The sequence below is a fragment of the Betta splendens genome, chromosome 21 (genome assembly GCF_900634795.4).
Source record: "Betta splendens chromosome 21, fBetSpl5.4, whole genome shotgun sequence".
Classification (NCBI taxonomy): domain Eukaryota; kingdom Metazoa; phylum Chordata; class Actinopteri; order Anabantiformes; family Osphronemidae; genus Betta; species Betta splendens.
Window position 1 is genome coordinate 10,590,093 of NC_040899.1, and position 26,411 is coordinate 10,616,503.

At 41.0% G+C, this 26,411-nt stretch overlaps 1 long non-coding RNA gene across 4 annotated transcripts in view; it reads left to right on the forward strand.

Annotated features, from left to right (window-relative positions):
- Positions 1 to 26,075, forward strand: part of LOC121201934 (uncharacterized) — a 49,890-nt gene extending 23,815 nt beyond the window's left edge. For 2 of the 4 annotated variants that reach the window (XR_008693407.1, XR_005897139.2), the window contains 2 exons: positions 24,681 to 24,746; positions 24,923 to 26,075. This is a non-coding gene — a long non-coding RNA (uncharacterized LOC121201934). Of the gene's footprint in view, positions 1 to 21,943; positions 23,562 to 24,680; positions 24,747 to 24,922 lie in introns of those variants that run through there. The other 2 variants (XR_005897143.2, XR_005897142.2) reach the window with 2 other exon arrangements.
- Positions 26,076 to 26,411: the final 336 nt, after the last annotated feature.

Consider the following 26,411-nt stretch of genomic DNA (forward strand, 5'->3'; position numbering starts at 1 on the left):
GGCTGAGGGTTTATGCTGCATATTTGCTGCAGTATTAATGATTCAGTGGTATAATTAGGGAGTCATTGAGAAATGTATATTTGAAAATCATGCTAAATCCTTATGAGATTTGTCTTCTACACCTGATGGTTCCCGTTTATTCCCACAGGATTGTGGAAACCTATTGCAGCATTTACTTGGCAAAAAACTGGCTCACTGTTTACTGCAGGGTCGGTGTAAATGTGATGTGCAGTAAATAAAGATTCACGCTTGACTGAATCAACCGTAGCTGTTATGTTAATCTCATGTTCTAACACTATTTACAAAGACAAGATCAGCGTTCACATGGGGATTTGAATTTCAAATACATGCGATTTAATCTGCCAGTAATGATTCCAGTAAGCATTAATACTGTGTTCACCTGTTCAGTAACCTGAAATGAATGTCGGCTGACTTAACACAAATGCTGCACTGTACCTCATCAGATGAATAGCATTTGGTCAATAGTGCTTGTTATTCACTGCTTCCAATAATACAGCCACATTTTTTTTATTTATTTTTTATTACCAATTTACTTGTCCTCTGAGGTTTTTCCCTCTGGAGCGGTTGGCTGTCACTCTGCTTGTGCTGCGAAGCCAAGGGGAAGCCCTGGGGAACGCTGTGGCCCTGCATCTCTGCGCTGTACACTATCAGCTTGAGCAAGGACAAGACCCATCAATATTAGTCTGTCATCTTATCTGGTAGAGACAAGCCCGATGCTGAATCACCATGCTCGGGAAAGGCTTCGCTCCGCTCTCCTATGAATATGAATGGCCCATACTCTTAACTTTTCTCCTTCTTTGCAGTATGCACAAGTTGTGCAGGATCACCCTGAAAGTTGGTAACATGTACTAGTGCAGTACAGTTTAAAGCATATATTACCACATAAGTTATGTATTGTCTGCTTGTGAAAAAGAAACCAGTCACAATACGGTTTAGTAAGACATCTGTAGGTAATAATGCAGTTACTTCGACAATGAGATGCATTTTTCTGTCAGCTAGCTTCCCCAGTGCATTCTGTGCTTTCCCCACGTCTTAACCTTCGTAAAGTACATGTTTCTGTTAGCAAGCTGACAAACGTTGCCTTGAATTCCCCACTTTAAGTTTTGGTCCATCACCTGATCACCTTCACCCCAGTCATCCATCTTCTTTCTTATTAGGCTTTATTAATTGTTCACGCGTGTACCACAGGGCATTGTTTATTATTTCACATCCTGTGCCCATTAGATGCCATCAAGCAAGGCTAGACAAATGGCCACCCATTAGACAGCTCATTCTTTTAATGAGTGAGGTGTGTGTGTGTGGGGCTTCCATGACAAACAACACTCTCAGCATCCTCATTATTGGGAATTAATCTGGGCTATCTGCAGTTTAGTGCAGTTTAAAAAAAAAAAAAATCAAACCCAAATCCAAGTCGGCTGCAGATTTTGTCTTTGAAGAACATAAAGCTCCCCAGTCTAATCCGTTCTGCTTTACCGAATGCCCTGATCCTATAATCCAGTCTAAATACTGTAAACCAAACTGTCAAATGTCAGTTCAGTAGTTACTGAATATGATAGAAGTACCATACTGTATTGTTTAATGTATAATTGATTTAAATGAAGGCACTGCCTTCAAAAAAGATATCATGAGGCTCCTCATGCTTGTGATGAGAGAGCGCTCTTACTCAATTCATTCTTGTACATCATTGGGTCTTTTTATGCGGCTATTCGGATTTAGTGGTCAAAGCTTCAGAGTTAAAGGCTGTTTTATCTGACAGCACAGGGAGGAATATGCAACACTTCTCCTGTGAAGCATTTTAATATCAAACCAGAGTATTCTAGCAATATTCATGAACAATCTGGGTAGGTGTATGTTTTATTGTATTATGGTGCAAAAAATTGTTACTGAAAACAAGTCTTTTCTTAAGGTTTGTTGGTGGCCTGTTCATTCAACACTGGCATGATTTTAAAGCCTAAACCTCTGCTGCAGGAGCAATTTTTCTAATTAACCTAGTAAATCGAAACCTGGTAATTGGTGAACACAAAAATATTGTAGTGGGTTAAAGTTCGAAGTTTGTCATAGCTCAGGTTGCCCTACAGCCCAATGTTTTCTCCTGGGAGGGATGTCAAACAGTTTTATGCTTCATACAGAACCATAGATTTTCACTCACTCGATATCATTATCAATTTATTTGTTTATAAATTGATCCTTGAAAAATCTTAGATCAAAGCGAAAAAAGTAAAAGATAATGTCATGATTTATACATATGATTGATGTATAATGTACCGATTTAACACTAGCACTAGCTTGCACAATTAGCCAGGGTCGAAGAACAGTAATGCATCCTGAAATGTTTCTAAAACTTTATGCATAAACATCCTCAGCAAAGAGAAATTAAACAAACATGTCTCTTTATACAATCGCATCATAGTAGTACAATAGTTGGAAGAGATATTTAATCAGATTTGTCATCAAAACATGGAAAATGTTTCCTTTTGTGGAAAAGAATTATCTCAAGGGATGATGAATGATTTTTAATAAACGTTCATCTGTAGAAAAGGACGTCATTGTGCTAATAATTGTCTGAGCCAAATACTTTTTATGGCCTCTATAAATATATAAAAAAAAGGAAAGCTATTGAGGCTGCAAAGTTCAATGAAACAATCACGTTGCCTAAGGCTTAACTATTTAGTAACTCGTCAAAGTGTTCCACCTTCACAAGTCTTACAATAATTGTACTTTCATTTTGCTGTTGTGGATTTACATCTTTTCATTGTGTGCAATGAACTATATTTTGGTCCAGAAATAAATTCTGGGTTCACATTATGATAATCTTACTTAATCTACCTGTTTCCAGTAAATATCAAAGCTGTAAAATGTGAAATATACTCCGCAAATTGACTAAACGTGGAACTCAGTGGTCACGGAGCTGCTTTTTTTTAAGGGTTTTTAGAGAATGAGAGCAGATTGTAGATCAGTCTATAATTAGCCAACATACCATGAACTAGTAGGAATTTTGAATTAGGACTTGACCAGTGTGTGTGTGATATGTAGCTTGTGTATTGGTGATGGATTCATCAGATTATATATTAGGAACTCCTATGATATATTAATACAGTTAAATTTGTAGATCTTTTTAGCAAACCAATTAATTTGTTTTGTAATTTTTCTGGGCTGTGGACCAAGAGGCCAAATTTCGACTGAACCCTGTACTTAGTACCTCTAATAATGGGTAATGAGGCGTTGTTAGCTACTGGGTAGCAAATCACACCACCCTGTTTGTGCCCTCAGAGGTTACATATTCAGACAGTAGCTTAACAATTGCACATATTTATTTAAATATACTTGAAATATAAAAATTGATAATCCATTTGTACATGGGTAAACAAGACAGATAATTTTGCAAATGACTGCTGAAGCTAACTTCTGTTCAGACGTGTCCAACTTCTCCCCTGCCTCTTATTTGTATGCAGTGCATCACAGTGAAGCGTGACTATTACCTCCAGTGAAGTAGCCATGGTAACGTTTTAGAGGGAGGCTTACAGATGCTGGTGCAGGTTGTGCAAACAGTCATCTGTGAATGGATGCGACCAGATGAAAACAAGACAACAATGAGCTGTTTCTCTCCCTACAAACACGCTGTATTGTGTTACATTCATTTTTTTTATTGGGGAAAAGGAGCAGAGGCAGAGTTTTCAGCACCCTCAAAAACACAAAGTACTGCTGCAGTAGTCCTGGTCAGGCAAAGCCTATATGCTTTGCCAGAAGAGGTGTGTTTATGGTTTCCCAACAATTGTAGGTATTACTTTTAGGAGTTAGATGGGCTCAGAGGAGGTCTATGAAGCTTTGTGACCATACTGTAGAATTTGTTTTTGTTTGAGTTCTTTGCATATATTACTCTAAGCTATGGGAGAAAGGAAAAAATAGAGATTTGTACTTGTGAGGACACCATTTCAGTGAAGAAATTGGGTCAGGCAGGCGAACACAAGCAAATCAGTGAGTTTTACCCCATTCCTGGTTCTAACAGTTGCTGCTTGTTTTTAAAATTCTAGTCCTCCAACATTTTATTCTGATACTCATTCATTTAGTAGTTTTCAGGACCATGCACTCACTACTTCATAGTGTGTGAATTCACATCATTTAAAATATCACACGAACTGCTGTTTGTGTACGTTTCTGTGGTACTGAATGACCTTGGTTTAGTTTGGTGCGCGTCTTTTCCTGGTTGTCGAGCATCTTAAAGCGTACATTTAATAGACAAAGTCAAGGATGAGGACGGAATGTGTCTGCGTTAATGTGGCCTTGTAAATGAACCCTTCATTACGGACTGAGTCGAGAGCCGACAGAGATTAATTGCAGACATTATGGACAGGGAAGCTGAATGTTCATTTGCTGACCAACATCCTGGCCTTAGCGCAGCTCATTCATTATAGTTAGAGAGGCTTTCAGACCACTGACTCTAATTATGATAAACAACTGGTAATGACTTGGTTCGTTGTTATTACCACTAAACCATATTGTCCCAGGTAATTTCGCATTTCATCGTACAAACACGCTTACTATGAATGTGTCTGGGGCTGCTGTGTGTACAGCAAGGTCAAAACACCAGACTAGCAAACTGCATATTGCAGTATTCAGTGTGACAGCATCACTCATTTCTTACCGCTCTCCACCTGTGTAGATACACTATAAAGCTTTATTTTATGTGGAGCAGTAAACGCATCGCAGAGCTCTTCTTTTACGTTTTACAGCATCCATTAAATTACGAGGCATCATACAGTAAGTTATCCTCCTGACCTTTGTATGTGACTTGCTTGATCAATCATAAGCAGAACTCAGTGGGTCAGGCTAATAAAAAAAAAAAAAGTTTCTAAAAACAGTTGCTGCGTTTATTTATTTATTTTCTTGGAGCAGCACAGTTATTTTATTCCTACCTCTATAACTTATAATATGAAGGACATAAATGTGTAAGAATTTATACATAGTTCTCATTTTATGACCTGATCCGGACACTGCAACAAGTTAGACGCATTCCTGAATCTGCCACCAAGGAATGAGGCTGGGGTCTGTGTTTTAGCCTGAGGAAAGCCTTCATCCTGACATGAAACAACCCTACGGGGCCGACCTGCCGCGCTGCCATATGAACGTACAGCCGCACAGATGCACCAGTTACCAGCCGCAGGATCCCACTCTGGATGGCAATTTAGGACAAGTCAGTTCTTGAAATCACACCACCAGGGAACATCACCTCTAACTACAAGTTTCACATGAGCCCAGTGGGTCCACTGGCGTGAAATGTGTGTCCAACTTGATTGTGACACATTTACTGACTTTACTTTAAAATTTCACCTGCAATAAGAGTTTTTCTTGTGATACAGTATAGGAATTCATATTTGCCCATGAAGATGGATTTGGGGTGCTGTGACAAAATTAGTTCTTCTGTTTAGTTGAGGTGTTTAACATTATATTGATCACATTTGGCTTGAACTTTCTCCATATTGCCTATTTCAAACAAACTGTAGTACAAGTACAGTGTTTTCATTAGTTCAACACAGGACTTTGATTTGATTGACTTTCGTGTCAGGCTAAGAAACGTATTTGTCATGGAGAAACCGCTGATCTGTGACAGTATGAGATGAAAGCCCACTGAATTAGAATTGCGGCGTGTTCTAAAAGGTGAGCGGCTGTCAGACTCGATCTGATTTGCAGGCGTGACTCCTCAATTACCGAGTGCGCTCATGGAGGGAAAGGGCCTGCGTTGTCTAAGGGTTTGATGTGGCTTTGAGGACGCGTTAGACACAACACAGACAAGTCCTGCTTTGTTGTTACCCAATCCAATGTCTGTGGCACTGCAGTGTCTCATAAAAGCTTTCTGTACTTGGATCCTTGGGCATCAAGGAGGTTCTTTCTAAACACATCATGCACAAATATGTCAAAAGTTTGTGTACACGCAAGTGATGACGTGTTATTTGAATTCGATGCGAGCTGCATGATGTGGCAAAAATTGTGATCAGGTTACAGGGTTTTTCACAGCTGATAATGCATTCAGATTCAGCTTATTGAATAAAATGGAAAAATAATAGACTCATGGTTACCCTTATAAATTTAAACATTTAAAAAATATGTTTTTAATTTAATTTTGGCATTAATATTGGTAAAACTGTATTTTATTTATTTATCTTTTTCTGTGGATGTTGTTTTGTACTTTCTTATACAGTATGTGTTCAGCCTGCACTCTTTCAGTTTGTTAGCTTTGATCCCAAACAGCAGCGATGGATAAAAGTGTCAGTATGGAAAGAGTTAAATTCAAATTTTATGCAGTTATGATATCGTATCTGGCAGGTGTGTCGGTTCTCCTGGGCACCAAATCAGTTCCTTGGCTTTGTGGAGCCATTTCAGGTTCTGCGGAGATAAATATATCCATCTGAGAAGTTGTAGAGTAGAGCCGCGTCCCCGGGTGCAGACACCACTGGGAAATCACCAGATTGTCTTCAGCGCTGACGTGAATGACGGCTCCAGCTGCCGTAGTGAGAGTTTTAATCAGGCTTGATGACGGAGGAAAGACAACAGTGTGTGGAGCAGGATTTACAGAAAAAATCAAATAATAATGGAGGTGATATAATGTTTGTTCGAGCACATCAGTGATTTGAGGTGATCAGATTGTTTGCAAATCATTTCAGTGCAATTGACTCAAGAGGGAGGGAGATTTGTGTACAGTAAGCTACTGCTCTGAGTTGTGTAAGATGCAGTGTAGTTATTTACCTGTTCACTAAGGGAAATAATTAGAGAGAAAAACGATTGTTCAGGAGCTATTTGAGTCCCAGATGTTTCAATGCTAAAAAGAGATAAATGAGCCTTTCAGAATAAAATGTATCCTCTTTCTTTGCATTATCGCTTTATTAACCATGCAGATGTTGTCCATGTGCAGGCTAAAGTACCAAGACCCAATATTTTGAAAATGTCCCGGGGTTGTAGACCCTCTAAATATTCATCAGGTTTTAGGGTCATGCCTGTCTGATTTGTCCTACTTCATTATGTAATCGCATCATTTTACAGATGGTGGCTTTGGGCGCACACTTCACTGTGTGCGAGACACGGTGCCATAAGATTTAAATGTCACGGCACAGACGGGCACGACGGCAAATAGCTTAGCCCCGCTAAGTCTCCATGGGGACAAAGAGAGGTGAGATAAAAGGGGCTAAAGGAAATCTCCGCGTGAAGCTTAGGTCTCATTCTCACGTCCCTGTAAGTATTTGTCTGTCGCACGCGGCGTAACGGGGTCCGACGCCACAGAAAGCAGCTCACGGCCGTTGTCGTTGTAGCACACTCAGCCGTAAAAGGTCATAAAGCCTCGCGAGCAGAAGTGTCTCTGTTACACTTGTATCTGTTCTGCTAAATAAACCTTAAGTGGGACGAATAAAGGTGTTGTGTGACGCTGACATTCCAGCCAGGAGCCCATTTGGAATATATGACCTCTCCGTGATCCCGCACCACGTGCAGGATCTTTTCACCTGTCTCAACCTTTAATACTCGACAGCGCTAACAAAGGCAGCATTTAGCATCAGTTTAATGGTAGCGAATCATGATTCAACTTAATGCATGGTTTGCATCAGACATGTGGTGTACAATCCATCTCCACTATATGAACGGCAGCCTGTTTGTACTTGCACTAATGCTGCAGCTGCAGCCAGAGGCAAAGAAATATCATTTTCTGCTTGTCTTAATGTTGTTTTCGTTCAAGCCCCGACTGGAAGCCTTAACAGTCAATCTTTAAACACACTTATTTGTACAAGAAAGTCATGTGTATAATTAACGAGGCAGATTGGTTCATGTTAAAAACAAACATGTGTACAGTGATGCTGTATGTTGTCAGGAGCTTATTTTGAAGGAGATAAATAAGCCTGTGTGATATACTGTAACAGCATTTGAATGATCATTTAATTTTGTGTTAGGATCACATTGAGAATGGGAAGGTTATTTATTGGTCTGAGCTGCTGATATTGTTGTAGGTGTGGTGCATGACCTTGTGTGACATTCAGCCCCCGCGCCGCTAGAGGCGCTCCTGGGACTTGTGATGTGGGTCTATGGTTGAATTTAATTTCCTGTGTAATTAGTTGACCCACCTGTTTGGTTTGTGTATTTAAGGGATGTTTTGTGTTGGACACATTGCTGGTGTGTACGCGGTTGTAGCTGGATGCTACACCAAGTTATGTCCAAAGAGAGGAGAGTAAGAAGTGGAGTTCCTGCGTTTTGATTTGATGTCCTTTTGTGACTCCCCTTTTGTGAGTGTCTTATGTTTCATGTTTAGGATTTTTGCCTGTAGTGTACGGAGCATTTAGTTTAGTGAGTTTAGGTTGTTAATCGTTTTCCTGCATTGCAGTGATTTTTAGTTCTTCCTTGTGTTGAACTGAGTCCTGCTGTGCAGTGAGTTTTGTTTGTACTTAAATAAACTATTTTATGTTAACTGTTAAGACGCTGTGTTTGGGTCGTGCATTTGGGGTCTTCCCTCTCCTGTGTTCCCTGCGACCTGGTCTGCCGGTTGCGGCCAGGTGTCTGTGTGAGGGATCACTCAAAGAGCTGTGTGCTGGAAGCACGTCGGCCGTAGTGCCTGAAGTCTCCGCTCAGTGTGAGCGTGTTCTCCTCCCGGCTCCGTGAGAGCCGTAGTTCTCCCCGCTTGGAGCGGGTGCTGTCACCGTCTCTCCCCACCGCATCTCCTCTCCTGCCTCAGGGTTCCGTCAAAGCCCCGCCGGTTCGGAACCGACGGGAGGAGTTAGTAGGTTCCCTGTCAAACCCCGCCGGTTCGGAACCGACGGGGCGAGTTCGTAACACCTTGAAGCAATGCAAACGACTGATTATTATGGTTGGTCAAGAAATCAACACTTGCTCGTGAAGGTTTGATTTTTGGATGGAATGCCCACAATTTCAGTTTAATTAGAGAAAGCATTACAATGTGTGATTAACTGATTGTATAATATTAAAAAGATTAATACAAATAACGAGTCGCTGCTTGTTTTTAAAAGGATTTTCTGTGAATGAAGTCTGGAGGTATTTCAGTAGGAATTGAGGATTGTGACTGTTATCATTGGGTGACTCCCACACCCACAGACTGGAGTTTTCCTCCCCTGATCCCCTTTTTGGTGCTGGCTCGTATGTTACAGATGTAGACTCCACCAGGTACCTTACTTCCTCTGCTCTCCCATAGCGCTTTATGTTGGTACTGAAACGCTGCCTATAAAGAGCTGACAGTGCCTCGGTGCCTGGTTGCTTGTTGATGGGCCAGCTGCCTTCCTGACTTGGGAAAGATCCTCAGCTCAGCTAAGTTTCGTACTTTTAGTCCCTCATGTAAATGTTTTTTTTTTTTTTCTTGTGCTACTATCTGCAAAATAACTTTTTCTGTATAAGCACAATTTTTTTGTGTAGTCTCTACCGTCTTTCTACCTCATACAGATGTACACTAAGTGTGAGCAAAACAAACAGGAGAATTTTCTTATTACTTGAACACTATTGTGGTATATATTGAGGAAAACCTCTGTCAGCCACTGCAAGTCAAAATATTATCATTTGCTGAATAACCTATAAGAGACACTATGTGTTTGCTTAAATGAGTGTGACCAGTGTCCTTTTTGTAAGTTGCATCATGTTTGTTGAGCAGTTGGGACACATTTTTGTATCCTGTGTGAACAACTTGTATTAGGAGGAACACATCAGATTGTGGTGATGCCATAAATCATGGACATTCAAATGAGCTCATCTGCTGTAAAAGCAGCATATCCTCAATCATTTTAATGGAAGCTGTTGCTTCCTCCAACAAACCCAGACAGACAGACAAAAACATATGTCTCTGATTTGGAGCCAAGGCAGACGTATATGGCAACACACTGCCTTCCTGTTTCGCGGGTATTTCTCTATGAAGAATAATCAGACACAAAATCACATTGTGCATATGGTATCAAATACATGTATAATATTTTAAAATGAAATTTCATTTCAATCTATACTATACTGTTTGCAAATCTTTTCTTAACATTCAACATTGAAATTATTCATAAAATGCAAAGTATGTTTTATGTCACAAGCTGCAAATAATTTGTGCACTTAGTTCAAACACCATCTGCCTTTTCTGTTTTTCGTTTGTTCTTCACCAGCGCATTTAGTCTTTTCAATTTAATACATAATGAGTGGTGACTTTGATGCATTCATTAACCCCAGCAAGTGAAAATGAAGTAACACTGACAGCCTCATAAAAACAACATAAACAAAACCATGAATGACATCAGACAACAAGACTGTTCTTTTACATCCATTTGAAAGAGGAGGAAAAAACATCAATTGAAGCATTTTCTGTACAACAAATATCAAAAACAGAGAGGAATGTTTATGCTGCCACGCAGCAAAAGAATCCGAAAGAATTGAAATACTGATTCCAATGTACTGTAGTAGAAAAAAAACAAAGTACTGTATAGAAGTGTGGAAAGATAATGAGGTAACAGTTCACGTCAGCAGCGGGACATGATGGCATGTTTTTTTTTTTTTTTTATTGTGATGCAGAATAGGCTTTTATTTTATTAGATAACATGAGCCTTCAGATTAAGGCTTCATCTCTTCACAGACTTCAAGGCATTAATTCATTTTTATCTCCTTCACATGCATGTTCCCAACTAGTGGACATGCAGCTCTTATTACTGTCATGTATCTGAATACATAAAACATTTGAATAATGGAACAATCAAATGAACCGATTGTTTTACTGGAATGTCAGAATGCAAAATAATGACAAAGGAAAATTGTAAGGAACTCCATAAACATAGACTCATGTTTGTTTTTTTTCTGCTCCAGTTAAAACATTGACTAACACACACACACACACACACACACACACACACACACACACACACTCCCTCAGTGCTGCATCACAAAGACGCTGAGCGTCGCAGGCAGTCAGAGGAGCCTCCTACATGCATCAATGCAACCTGATGGTCCAGAACCTACATTTCTTTCTCTGGGCCCCGCTGAGAGAAAATACTCTTACATCAGCTTCAAACTGTCCTCCTCAGTTAGCCAGCGCTGCACTTGTAAGACGAGCAGGGGAGTGACGACTTGATCACCTGGGTACAGCGGAGATTGGCACATTATGAAGTCAACTGAACACACTGTAGCATCTTTGGACATCCTTTTTATCCAATGAACACATGCTTTCAAGTGTCTATACATCCTCACTCACCCAAATACTGTAAATGTATTGGATATATATATATATATATATATAGATATATATATATATATATATATATATATATATATATATATATATATATATATATATATATATATATATATATATATATATATATATATATATATATATATATATATATATATATATATATATATATATATATATATATATATATATAAATAAATAATATTATTCATTTTGGAGCCCAAAACACTAAATGTGTTTTACCACACACAAAGCTAGTTTTGAAGGAAGTCTGTTTACAAGAGACACACTTTGAAGCGCATACGTCTGAGTAATTCATCTATGGTCTGATGGATGCCGTGGCCCCAGGCTTCATTCCTGAGAGACCGCACGCTATTCGAAGCACACTCATCCTACTTCTAACCATCCTTTCAGTTCATACACTGCCTTTTTTTTTTCTTGAAGTGTGTGCACCAGAAATAGGAGCATGAATCAGTTATTGATGTAACGCTGCTCTGTATTTAGTTATCAACCAAGCTTAATAATGGTGCTTGCAATTCAGGATTACAGTACCAAGGCATTAATTGCTGCAGGTTGATACAGAAAGCAGCGAAAATAGCTTTAAAAAGAGAACTCGCTGGCCTTCGCTGGAATAGTGGAAGACATAGAGATGGTGTAGAGTTAGCTTTTTATATGTAGCACGCGTAAACGCGCCCTCGACACGGAAAAATAAATAACGCAATAAAATGGACTGGATGTGGATTTTTTTGTAGACTCAAGGAGTCTAAAATGAAAAGCGCTCGAGAGCTCCAGAGTGCTAGTAACAATTTGCATATTTATAATGCTTATTATGAGAACAGCAAAGATTAGACCCACTCTAATAGATGGATCTGTTCAGTTTCAGACAATGGAAATTGTTATGCAGCGAGGACAGTGCACGGAATTACTAAGCGGTTTCTTGAAACAAAGCCACGGTGGCACCAAGGCTATGCCTACGAATCTAACACTGGGAGTGCAGTGTACAGTATATACCCTGTACTGGAGCATATTTAATGGGATGCAGTGATGATGATACTAATGTAAAAATACAGTTGTATTCGGGCTTTGCAGAATTCTTCTTAATCAGGCCTAGTAAATGTAATTATAGTTAAGTTGAGGGTTAGCCTCTGTTCATTAGTATCAACAGTTCCTCATTAGGCATATGGGAAAAAAAAAAGTTTTCATCAGTCGAACAACTACAGTACTGTACTGTACATGCACTAATTTGAAGTCATTAGGAAGACGACACTACAGAGGCACAATGAATCCCATGATAGATGCGAGCCATGGAAACAGGCAGAGTGAGTAAAGATGTCGCTCACTGAATTGTAGTGCTTTTTCTTTAATACCTACAGTAAATGAATCCTAAGTGACTACTGATCTCACTTCATTGTTTACAGTGATGCATCTGTGCCTTAATGTGCTCCATGTCTGGATGTGGCTGCGGGAAGTTGTATCCATCCATGGCAGGTTCTGTGGAGAACCGGTGCTACTAAAGCGTGGTTACATGGTTGATTGATGCATAAAAACGAATCATAATTTGTGAAAGCGCTGTAACTTGAACACTTTACCATGTAGTTGCTGAGAGCACACGCTCACATCTTTATTTATTACCGACACACAGAGGCGATCCACGCTGCTGTGTGGAGCCATGCAAGTTGAAACATGAAAAGATGGATGATTACCTTTCTTTGCGTTGATCTTTTTTTTAATCTCCATATATTTCTGGAGAGCGATGCCCGTTTTTTTTTGCAGCATGAAGCCTGGCTCTTTGTGGGCGTAAGGGTTTGCTGCTGCCGCTAAGCGTTTGTATTTTGGGGACGGTAAAGGAAGCACTGAGGCATAAAAAACCATCTGATGCGGTGTGATATTTCTCTTGAATTAATACGGCTTAATAGAAAAAAACCCATCCCAAACCTTATGTAATTCATCTGAAAAACAGCTTAAGCTCCATTCCGTTGCAGAACAGGACGTGTAGAATCCAACATCTTAAGCCGTGCAGTGAATTGTTGTATTGTGTATTGTGTATTGTGTAGCACTGTCTCAGATGCTGTAGACTGACACAGCTTTTGGCAGTGACGGCCTTATGTACTGTAAGTGAATTAAATTACTGCACCTGTCTCCTCGCTGCTGCTGCTGGACAGTATTTATTAGCGTGGCCAGTGTTCACGAGTCTCATTCTCCATCTTTTGTGCTGCTAGCTGAGTGAAAAATGCAGGTACTGGGCAATAATGGCCCACTTGTCTGAGCCTAGAGTCTGCACCACACATTATTTCTAACTGGGGATGAAATTCTATTGTAACTGTATTCACAGTACTTGATTATGTTTGAACAGATCATGCCTCAAATAGTGGATTCCAAACTGCAATGCACAGTATAATTATTGTGTTGCATATATATGTTGCATATACATTTGTAGATAGACATAAGCGCAGATGTTTTTACAATGCCAGAGAGACACACGTCTGAGCAATGAAAACAGGCAGAGGCTCTTCCCGCTTGCCTTCATGGTAATCTGGCATCCCATTATCTCTGCTGGGTGCAGATCACACAGACTTGACCCAAGGGTGCATGCATTTGGACAGGTACACAGAAACCGATGCCAATGATAACCAACACTGGCATCTTTACAAGGAAGAGTTTCGGCACCAACAGTCAACTTGGGTTTTAAGCACAGCCAAGCACAAGTCCCCATCTGGCCTGAGCTCAATGCAATAAAACATCTGGGTAGATTTGAGACGAGAGAGAGATTCTCATGGTTTTTATTTATCCACTGCAGAGAAACATCAATAATAGTTCTGGTGGATTAACTGTCTCCAATTTATGTTATCCTTTTCTTCCTATGCTGTCACATTGCCCAGCTATTGACAAATGTACTGTACGCATTCAAAAACTTGGTTCAACAATGAAACTGGCAAACGTTCCCAGACCAGACCTGCAAACTGTACCCAGCTCCCATTTTGAAAAATAGTGGCAAAGTGACCGTGTTTATAGTGTTTGTGTGCCATGCCGTACTTGTCCAGGGGAAATGCGTTAAATCCATCCTTGCAAGTGTCAGTAGCAACCTCCGCTCTATTCCTCATTCTTTTCTAATGCCTCCCGTCATGTATTGGTGAAGGACACGGGCGGCAAAGCCGTGTCTGGCCTCACTGCATGCACATCACTGTAAGCGGCACCCCCTCTGGCACGCAAGGTTAATGCCACCCAGGACATGTGGCTTGATTGTGATTGATCAGGGTCCTACCCAGCTCTGTCGAGACACTTCTCTGCACCCACTGCTACTGTACGAAAAAAAGAACAAATATGATGTGTTGTCTGCACCTCTCAGTGCAAACTGGACTAAGAGGGATTTGAATCTGCAGACTCACTGCCTTTTCAGTGGCACTTTGACCTGGCAGGTTTGCTATTTGTCTCAAATGTTTTATGATTACAATCAGTGATTTGTGCTTCCTGCTTCGCTGATGGCAGATTTATGGAAATTGGGGCATCATAATCCTGATCAGGTTGTCTCAGCTTATTGTGTGCACAGAGCTCTGCGACCCGGCGGTAATTGCCTCTTGCAATCTTCTTAATCTTGCTTGACATACTAGCGTATCCATGGGTCCCTGTTGTTCTTTTGGTTCTGACCTTGGCTTGATGTCAAAGCGTTGGAGCAGGCTTGTTCTGAATGTGGAAGGAAAAGGAGCGGTCGCCTTAAGATTCTGTGCGGATTCCACTGGCGCTTCTCAAACGCCTCATATGCTAAGCAAGGCAGTGCAGCGCTGAAAGATAACCTAAAGTCTGATCAAGACATTTCAGATAGATGCATTTAACCTTGTAAAATTGTCAAATTCTTGGACTATCGGCTCAAAGTACTAAAAGAAAGAGGAGCTGGAATTTGAGTTCTAAAAGCAGCCCAATTACCCTAAAACACTGATAACACTTGTATCCGTTTCCTCAAGGCTACGCATAATGGCTTATTAACGCTACATAACTGACCAGAATTAGAAAACGTGTGTCGAATCAATGGTGTAAGAATCCACGGCATTTTGCTACAACGTTGCTTTTCAGTGTCATATATTACACACTAATTAGCTTGTTTCTGAGTTAATAGTCTTGTTCTTAATTACAATTATGAAAATGAGTAATGATTAAAATATAACAATAGTTTGTCTAATTTTTTTAAAGAGGTATGTACATGCATATTACTGTCTACTGTCTGTATACTGTGCATCAGTTTCCAGTTTTCCAATATTTAATATGTAATGTAATGATTTAGCCACAATTAATTCACAAGGGTTTCGGGGTTATGGTTTTGTCCAGAGGCACTTGGCTCAGTGAGTAGAACAGATCTCCACAAACCTCGGGGTTCGTGGCTAAATTCCAGTATTCTAGGCCAAGGTTGCCCCACGCCTCTGTACTGAACTAAACATTGTGCGTGAGACTGCCATCACTTAATCAGCTGTAGATGGAATAATTCAGAGTAATGTGTAATTGTGCTGCAGCTTGCTTAGGGAGTCATGCTTCTCTTCTGGCCAGGTTCTAGATTTGGCCAGCACAAAATAATTTTAGGAGCAAATTAGCTTCCATGAATGGTCTCAGTTTCTATGCTTTGCTGTGTGTGTGTGTGTGTGTGTGTGTGTGTGTGTGTGTGTGTGTGTGTGTGTGAGAGAGAGAGAGATGTTTAGGGATTTTCCTGGCAATATTCTGATATATGCAAGCGGTGCGTGTGCGCTTGAGTCATACTGATGCCCTGCTTCCACATGGGTACCCAGAAGAACTGATGAAAGCACGCCTCTGCCCCCTCAGATGTAATGCTGTGTTGACATAGTCTGACAAGACACAAAGTACCTCATGTGTGTCTTCATTGCACGTGTGGGGAGAACATTCGCTCATCCGTGACTCAATTACAAGGAGACGACAAAGGGGGGGCATGATCAGTTTTGTCTGGCATCCAAACAGCAATCATATTTGCCGCTCGTAAATTGAATTAGAGGACGGGTGCAGGTAAGAGGCAGGCGCGCGAGGGCTCCGCTCGTCAAGACTAATGGTGTCTCCGAGTGTCACAATAGCTTGAAAAGGGAGCGCAGCGCTGTAATCAGAGGGCCGTGCGCTTGTTTATCAGGCCAGAACCTTTCTGCACCGTTGGCTGCTCTGACTAAGCCCATGACAACAGCAATGCGGCGAACGCAGCATCAGCCTTATAGCAGGAATTTATTAAATGAAAAACAATGCACTACACAGAATGTCACATTGGATGGCTGCCTGGATGTGTGGCCAGACATCCTAGTCATTGTTCTGACAGTGATACCCACAAAGGTCCAAAGCGTAATAGAGGTGGTTTCAACTTTGGTGCAAAACTATCACTTCAATCCATTTGCTCCCTTTTTATTTTTGGAAGTGCTATTTATGCCGTGCTCTCTGCTTCGTTGCTTTGTACACAGTAGGTGAGCAGCCCGAGATGAACCCTGCACAAGACTACACGCTGTAAAATTTGTGTAAACCCACTGGACCGTGGAGCGCCCAGACTGGGTTCAGGCTGATATGGAGCAAAGCATCTGAAAACTATTTTAGTCCCTCATAGACGCCGGCTGTCTCATCTGTCTTAAGCCATTTTTACACTGCTCATTCAAACCATTTCGGTGTTTTATTGTGGGACGCCCACTTGAGTTGTTCCTCTTGGGAGACTCTCGGCATTTAAATTTAATTTGAAATTAAGTACAGTTTCAATACATGTGCCTTTTTGTCGGAGCGCGTTTCAGTCAGACCGAACACGGGAGGGACCTGCAACAGGCTCTGAAGGTGTGTAAATGGTCGGAGCGATTCATTCTCCAGCACAGTCGGTACGGTGTAATTATAGTCAACCCACCCGTTTCAGGCTAATCATGCTATCTAGCACCTTCAGTTTGGCTCCGTGTAAATATGCACAGGCTAAAGAAAGGGCCATCCTCTCAGCGTGTGGTGATATCTGTGTAAAGAGGATTTAAGGGCCTGCATGTAATTATTTCTAGAAAACAATCTTGACGTCACTGAGCAAAGATGAATCTATGCAGAGGTGTGTAGGGCTTTAACCGGCACCGCACACATACAGTAGCTAGAGAGATTTCCTAGTGCCGTCTGTATTTACTCATGCATACTGAACAATACACAGCAGTGTTTGTCTGCGCACTGTACAGATCCTGTCTGCAGCGCAGACACCCGCAATATAATTTGGTTATTCCCCAGGTCGAAAGTACATTTAATTAGAAATAAATCCATGTACTAACGGGAGAGGTCAGTGCATCACCGCCCTAGCAATTCCCCTGGTGAGTCCCCTGACCAACGAGGTGGCAATAATCCTATTAAAATCAAGGAGCGCTGGTGAGGCAGGCATGAGATTATGAACATGTACTGTACAGTATGACACGTGAATATACTCCTCCTTTTACACACAATTAGACCACACGATTTCAGATTTGTTAATAATTATATCCACATACAGTAACAGCGTTTTATGTTTTGGTTGGTTGGTTTTCTAAATGCAGATGTTGATCTAGCTTTTTATGACCTTTGGCCAGATGTGTTGGCCTCGCTGTGTTTTGTCACGTTTGTCATCAAGTGCGGTTCACTGTTGAATAGAATGTGTTTCTCACAGTCTTCTTTCACCTGTAGATGAAGTTTAAGATCTTACCTTTTAAAAATGCAAGCAAAAAGCACAGCAAGTGAGAAACCCATGCATTTTACTAAGATATGTGCATTCAAGCCTGTTTGGCCCAAAACCAGACACCAGCACTGGCCTTTGATGGAAAAGAACTGGCTGTAACAGACGAAATAACAAATTTCAGCAGTTCTGAGGGATTAAGCAAGGTTTCCTACTACTGACCCTCACCTGCAAAGACATTCAAATATTTAGGTTAGAGTGAACTGTAATATATCATAGTGCAGAGGAAAGACCAAAGATATTAACCTTGAAGTTCAATTAGAGAGACAATATTGACAGATGGATGACAAGCCAAAGTGAATTGAATTTTCCTCTACCTTCTAAATCAGAAGAGACTGGCTTCTGTGATGAATGATGACATTTATTTGATTTGGGAGATATTACAGTAGGTACTGTCAAGAAATATAAATGGATATAGTTTCAGAATCATATTTTACTAGAAGACCAATACTCTTTTGTGGATGTGCGGCATCCACAAAAGGCTGTGGTGTGGGCTTGTTGGAACCACATAGATGCTTTAGAGAGAGATGAAATATGTCTCAGACAGTAATTGTATGCGTGTATCCTATAGTGTATTCAGAAGATGCCACATGGTATTACCGGCAAGTTGCTCCAAATTCCTTCTTGTTTATCATAAACCCAGAAGCATATGTTTGTAACAGAGGAGGTGCCTTGTAATTCAGTTTAAATACAGGAACAGAGTAATTAGTCCCAGTCATCACCTCTGACATGTTATAGCTTGAAATTGCTGTTTATTACCTACCATTCATTTTGATGAGTTCCCGTGTAAAGGCAAAAGATGCTTCAGTTGTTGAATATACAGATTGTGAGCCAATCTGAAATACTGTAAATGACAAACTCTGTATAAATCTTTTTTCCTGTAGGACCTACTGTGCATGTTATATCACTGTCTTGAACATGTATAAAGACATAAGGTGTGACTGCATCCCCTCTTTGTGTTTTATATTCTTTTTGTTTTGCCACTTAGTACAGTTCAACTGGGCAAATCGCAACAACTGCATGAGTTCTTGCAGAAGATTTTTGGGAATGCATTGTCTATTAATAATAATCTGCCTCTCTCTGCTTGATGACACTTCCTTAATACCCAATGAATGTATTTATAAATTTATGCCCATTTTGAAAGCACTGGGCCATTGAGTCTGCTGCATTATTCATAAAATATGGAATAAGGTCATTGAGAGGTTGTTTATTTAAGTTATACTGTATTTCAAAACAACGGCAGCATTAATGTCTTCTAAGCAGCTCTGATTCCAAGGTTATAGTCTTCCCATCTTACAGATAGTGTCTACAGCTGTTTATACTGAGATAGCCTCAGGCCTTCACTCTCAGCAACATTATAATAATAGCTGCTTTGAACATTGATTTATTAAAGATGGATCAGACATTATTCCTTCGGTTTTTGCCCACAAATGTTATAGTCTACAGATTTTATAGGCAAGGAATTATATTAACAAAAAAAAATCCTTTGATAGGTTTTCCCCAGGCCATCCTATCATTACGGTTAAATATCTTATCCATTTCAGTCGGATCTCATCAAAATTCCAGTTTGCAGGATGTATTGGACTGCAGTGCACTCAAGTGATCCACTTTTCACTTCCCCTTCTGTGGTTTTGTGGAAATTCTGCATGCCTGTTCTGCTACAAAGGGATTCATAGTGATTCAGACTCTCAAATCCTCTCAAATAAAAGCATGACACAGCTCGCTGGGATTACTGCCGGTAACTGACAGATGGTTACATATCGTTGCCATATAATGATCTGTTGTTACATTACTACAGGGAGTGTGTGTACATTGTGTGTTTATCAGATGTGGGGCTCTTTTTAGTCGTTGGATAATAGCATGTGCCATCATTTTATAATCACGTCAGTTAAACATCAAGTCCCTATTATTCTGTTGGTTTAGGAAGGAGGAGTGAATATAAATCAGTTTCCACTCTTGCCTGTGGTGGTGATGGATAACTGCTACCCTATTATACTTTGACAGGATTCTTTACAAATTAAACAACCAGCTACTTGTCTGCACGTTTGTGTTCAGACTGTCAGAACTCAGGCTTTGTGAGAGTGTCACATTATCCGCTATGACCTGTACTCAAGGAATGGCACCGTGTAGCTCCACTAACATTGCCCAGAGAACATTAGCTTTATGGGTTCATCACTGGTCACTTTGTCTGGGAGCAAATTCACGCTGAGCACACGCTGTAGTAAATGTTTTGCAGCTTGTAACATGACTTGTTTTACTTTCCATATGCAGCAGTATGTGTAACTCCAGGCTACCCCCGGTGTCTCTTGAAAACCAAACACCTGTCACGTCATGCTTTTGTTTAAGATGCCTGTATTTTTATTATTACATGTACAGAAGTAGTGAGTGATAACACAGCGCCTTAACTGGCTCAAGTCAATGTTTTCTTGCCGTTTTGAAGTCTATGCCGCAGTATCCAGTCTCTCAGAATATAGATCATTCTTACATCCAGTGATGGCAGCTAAGAAATCAATCATGAGTTAAAGAAATGAGATATGAGGTAGTAAAGGCAACAACAGTAGGGTTTGAGCTGGAGCACAACAAATCTTTGAGTACAGACACAGCAAATGTGAGCATGTGAAGGAACTTGTGGATCCTAACACAACCAGAAAAATACACTTAAAATGATGGAAAATATGATTTAACCACATGGTGTAATACTTTCTATTAGACACAGCTGCTCATGGCCTAATGCTACGTTATGGGTCTAACATGGTGGGGGCAGTGTTATGGCCTGGGCATGCATGGCTGCTGGTGTATAAAGGTGCCTCTATGATTATATTCTGTACTGTACGGAGTAATCTACACTCAATACAAATGACCAGCATGCACACATAGAACGGCTAACTGCAGAGTGTGACAGCTTGGCCCTAGTAAAGTGACTGACAGTGGGAGAAGCTGAGATGGAGACAAAGGAACAGTGTTTGAGTGATGGCGTGGCGCCGTGTTCGTCATCAGTCGTAGACGTGACTGCTGTGGCACTGGAGGGCAGCCACTCTCATGCCGGTCAGGTACAGTAGCGTGATCCATTTCCTGACCTGTCGGCACCAGACAAGCTAAGCACAGGGCGTTTTGACGCAGGCCTGTTACATTGCTAGTTGTCGCCACCAACTCCAATAGAAAGCAGGTTTGACATGAGGTCTGTCGCTCCCAGTACAGACCCCCCCCCCCAATAGCCAGCAAACTCTGTGCTTTCTATGAGCAGCACAGAAAAATGTTGCGTTTGTCGTCTGTGCTCGAAGCAAACGTTGTGTTTTGATAAGGGAAGACGTCGCGCTTTGAATATAGATTTATATTTCCCTGAAAGCATGAAGGTCACAGACTGAGTTTAACATTTTGGTTTGTGAGAAGGCGTGAGAATAACACTTACATCTGTGTTAAGGGACTGTGGCTGGGATTGGACTGAAGCTGAGCGTGCGTCTCTGGTGGCAGCTGACAGTCCACTCGGCTTTTCCATGTTGTTTACCAGAAATAAAAACTAAAGTCTGACTTCAACAAACCAGATCTACTCTATCGACTACAGTAGTAGCTTGATAGTTAGGCTTCATGTAGCCTCTCAGATTCATTGTAGAGTTCAGATAGCAAATTGTGTTTTAATGAGGCCTATAAGCTTGTTCTTTATTCTTATCATTGAAGTGGCTCAAAAGCTGAGTCATAAAGAAACTAGGTATAATGTAGGACACTGCATCTGAAGGAAACAAAAAGTATTACTGTGTCTCCAGGCAGCAGCTTTAGCCTCCAGGTAAACAAAATTATACAAGACATGATCATGGGCAAAATTATAACATTGGCAGGTACTGTAGTCAGGATGCAGGAAGAACATAATGACCACATGTGAGACAGAAAACAATACATGCAACATTTGAAGTTTGTGCACATGTAGATGTCATTTGTGTACATGTTTAGGGTATGCAGTGAAATGAAATCTGAAGGCCTTTCTGAAGGTGCTGTAGGTAAAAGGCATTGTGTTTTTCTTTTACATGTAGTAATGTCTGTCTGGCGCATCGTCAACCAAAGAGGAGCCGTGTTCTGCTCTTGTCTGACCAGCTCGTCCATCAGTTCGCCGCTGAGGAAAATGTCTTTGCTAAGTCGATTCCCAAGGGTGCGAGAGGATGAAGCGTGAGGGGTGAGGAGGCCTTTTCTGTAGGCAGCTGGGACCATTTCAATGAACACCCAGAATGGAATCCATCTGGGGCGTCCTGGGAGGCCATGGTGGCTGGATGAGGCGAACGGCCCTCCGGCCCCCTGCGATTAGCTGGAGCACTTCCCAGGAAGAGACGAGACGGAGGGAAATCATCTGGCTCGTACCCGGGCATTAGCTTGACTGCTCCCATAAAGAAACCTGAGGGGAGATTCATCTGCTCAAAGTTTCTTTGAGCTCGGCTGCCTCTTTGTTTATCGGCATCCTGATGTTTGTCCTCTTTCCACTTCAGAGAGCACTGAGCAGATAGTCGACAGCACGCATTTGCCTTTTTTCTAACAAGTCCAATGTGATTTCACATACAACGCGTCACAGCTCTTTCCCTTAGACGTTATGCGAAGACACAAGGCACTAATAGACTTGTTAAAACCAATTTATTATACATGTGCTGTTGCCACGGTCACCATTCACTACTTTATTCCTCCACAAAGTAGGCCTATGTAGTGGTCAGGGGCTTTATAATGATTATGGAGATCAGAGGAGTAAAGAACTGTTGATGTGATGAGATCTTTGTTCATATTAAACAGGTGATGGATCATTTAAACATTACAAGGAGCCAGTGTTAGATTGAATTCTCGTACATTGCCTTAATTAGATTTAGGTCTATGAGTCCATCACCAATTTAAAAGTCGTGACAGGAAATTAGTTACTCTGGTCTTAATTTGATCAAAATAAGATATGGGGGAATGTATCAAATATTTATTCCCAGCCAAGATTTTCTAGGCTTACATTTTTCAGTCGGTTACTAAAATAAAGGCTGATTAATAATGGTCGCTAACAACTGCAGCTGCCAAAAGAATACGGCTCTTTGACAGTTGTGAATACGAAATTAAAGCCCCGATCAAAACTGTCACAATATTCAAGCAGACATTTCCACAGCGTGACGGTTCGTCTACACGGGGGAAATGGGAGGTACAGTCTTTAAGTGTCACAGCTTAATTGCAACATGGTGATATTTATGGGTTTTATTCCCATTTTGGAGTTGCTGCTTTTTTCTGATGCTGCTTCGCTTTGACAACATATATATACTATATGTCACTGCAGCAGCAGCAGCAGCAGCGGGGAACACGCCACCAGTCTGCACTTCAGAGCCTGGAATTGTTTCATGGACAATGAAGCAGCGTTTTTATGAGCAGGCGACTGGAATGAAATGACTGATGCTGGTCCGGAGCGAGCCTGCGGGGCTGGAGGGCCATGCGCAATGAACCGCTCTCTGGGGAAATGCCGGAGGAGGTGTTATACGGCCGGCTTTCTGAAGAGACTGTAGATATAACCTGGAGAACAGTAGATTAGAAGTCGCTCCGGGGTGAATGCTCTTAAGGATGAACTGCTCCTGAGACAATCACGATAAAAAGCCTCCGTAGAAGGCGCAGGTTGTACAGTGACATTAAGCGAAATATGCTCATGATATGCAATATTCAGAAGATGATGGAGTGAGGCAGTGATTCCCACATGGCTACACTGACACATGTAACAAGAACAAATGCATGAGGAATTTCAGTGAGCACACAGCAGCTTGTTTGTCTTATTTCACGAGACAATCTAGGGTGGACAAAGTGAAATTGATATGTAGGGTGCGTCATGTCAGCCAAGCTGAGACATTTTATTGGCATTCTATAGAGCGTCACTTGGGTTCACTGGCACAACAAATTGTTCTGGGAGGTCAGCTTGTCTTGGGTTTTTGGTTCTGCTTGGTATAACAGAATGTGTCAAAACATGATACTGGGATATCAGGGAGCAAAGCTTGTTCAGTCGGGCAGAAATACAAATTCAAACGCCACAAACATCAATCCATCACCCTGGTTCCATGTGAGCCAAGTGGGCTTTATTCTCTCACTGTCAATCTTTGTCACTGACGAAATGGCCAGTCAGTCTGTAAAGGCCCTTCATCGGCTTCGCACTTTCCAAAAGCTAATTATTTAGTTTACACCCTCTTCATTTAAAGGGAGACTGTTAAAAGATCTGTGAGTACAATACAATACTAAGAAAAATACATTTCTTGAATGTTGCAGGGATGAGCACTAGTAGCAGATGCTTGGAATGGTCTTTAATTATTTCATGCTAAGTCACAGCACGTGGACCTCTTCAGTTGTGTGTGTGTTGCTGTCCCTTCTACTTGTCTTTCAGCACCTGTAGTCTCGGAGCAGGAACTTTATGCTTCAAGTTAATGAGGCATTGTAGAGGAGGAGAACTCCTGCTGCAGTTATATAGTCTGACATGCTGTATATTAAACTGGGAGTATGATGTTTTATTCATGGTGGTTATGTATTTAATCTCTCTGTTTATCAAATGTTACTATTGAGCTGTCAGGCAACGTAACAGTAATATGCAATACTGTGATATTTAGTTAATACTTTCCATTATATATACTTGAATGTGAAAGATGACATTTACATGTGCATGTCCTCCCAGACTGTGTTGGTAAGTGTGATAAGTCTGAGTAGGAGGAGGCTCTCTATTGATAAATTAAAGACTTTAAGGCGGGTATTAATTTCACATGGTGCCTCACGACTCCTCCACAGGAGCTGCTTATGTGTTTGCTGTATAAGAGATGTGTCAGCGTTGGAACAGGAGACAATTACACCTAGGTTTGGTTAATGAGTGAATGTGTCAGTGTAAAAGGTCACTGCCTGAAATCAATCACTCCTTCAGATACAGCGTGTGTGTGTGTGTGTGTGTGTGTGTGTGGGTGTATGAAATAAATTGTTGCTGATCAGCCCTTCACCGGTTTGGTCTGCAGCATTAAACTTGTTTCTTTCTGTAGATGTGATTGTGGCCACCGCTCATCCAGGACCTGTGGACTCTCTTTAATTACCACTCCAGCGGGGAGCCTCTCCTGCTCACTAATTCTTTGATCGTCTCCCTCAGTGCAGTTGTCGTGACAACTCATTGCCCTCATTGCAGCAGTACCCTGACTTGGTTAGATGTCGTGGTTGGGCTTTATATCTGTACTAAAGAAAAAAGGGGTGAAAAACACTCAACTATACCCTTGGTTTAACTTCCCCAGTAGATGTTAGCACCTTTACAGACTGGATTGGGTCAAAAAAATAAATACCAGTAAGGGAAATTCTAAATTGCTCACAAACATTACGGTATATCTATTCAATTAAATATCATACATTTATAAAAATGCTCTGTAAAAGCAAAAGGCTTAGTTTCCTATGGCGACCAGCAAAAAATGAAAACAATAAGGAAATGAAAAGGAGCAAAGGACTCTTCAGCCGAAAATACAACAGCTACATTGCCGCTGGGAATGCTAATTCTCCATTCCACTTTTGTTTGATATGCAGAGAGCTGCTATAGAATGAGTCTGTGAACTAAACAATCTTCTCTCAAGGACAAGCTGAACAAGACAGTTGTGAAGTCTCCGTTTCTAAAGGAGAGCAGCTTGTGCTGCTGTAACACAAACGCTTCTTCACATCTTTCACCAGCAAATGACAAATGTGGTATTCAGCTGTTAAGGTTAGCATGTTAGCACAAAGCCATAACTTACAAAAGGGTCAAAGAGCAACTGTCAACTGTGTAAGATGTAAATGAAAAAAAAACCATAATGATCATGTCAATTGATACAAATATGTTAAAATAAAACAAAAACCACTAACATAGTTTTGAATATTTTATTGAGTCCCGTTGTGATTTGCAATAGATCTATGAATTGAAAGTTTACAATCAACACAAATGGTGGAGAGGGAAAGATTTAAGATTTTGCTTCCAACCTCAACGATCGTTCTTCTTCACTGTAACCTGAGTGATAGTGGTAAAGTAGTAAATAGAAAAGCAGCCAGTAGTAAAATATAGTAGGCTTAGTGCTGTACAATATTCCAGATTAAAACAATTCCATATTGGGTTTATACTACATACATAGTATTAACAGCACTCTCTATAAACTGCAAGTGACAAAGGCGTTCATAAATCAAGAGGTCTTATTGGAATTCATCTCCAGCGTGTTCCACCTCAGAGCCGTAGATTGTGTGACATACAGCTCCCATCAGTCTCTGGTGGATCGGAAAAGGCCACATGTGGTTAAAGAAATGGCCTAAGATGTGCTGTCAGGCGTCCTGAGGAGGGAGCCGCTCTGTATTAGCCTGCTAGCGGGTCTCAGTCCATCCGGTAGGAGACCTGACTTTTGAGCCACCGCCGCTTTTTCATGTCCTTCCTGTGTTTTCCATCTCAGCGACTGCTCTTTGTCTCCCACCCCCCTCCTTTTCCTTCACCTCTGTCTTTTTCCATCTCTCCCAAGGCAATTGATCTCC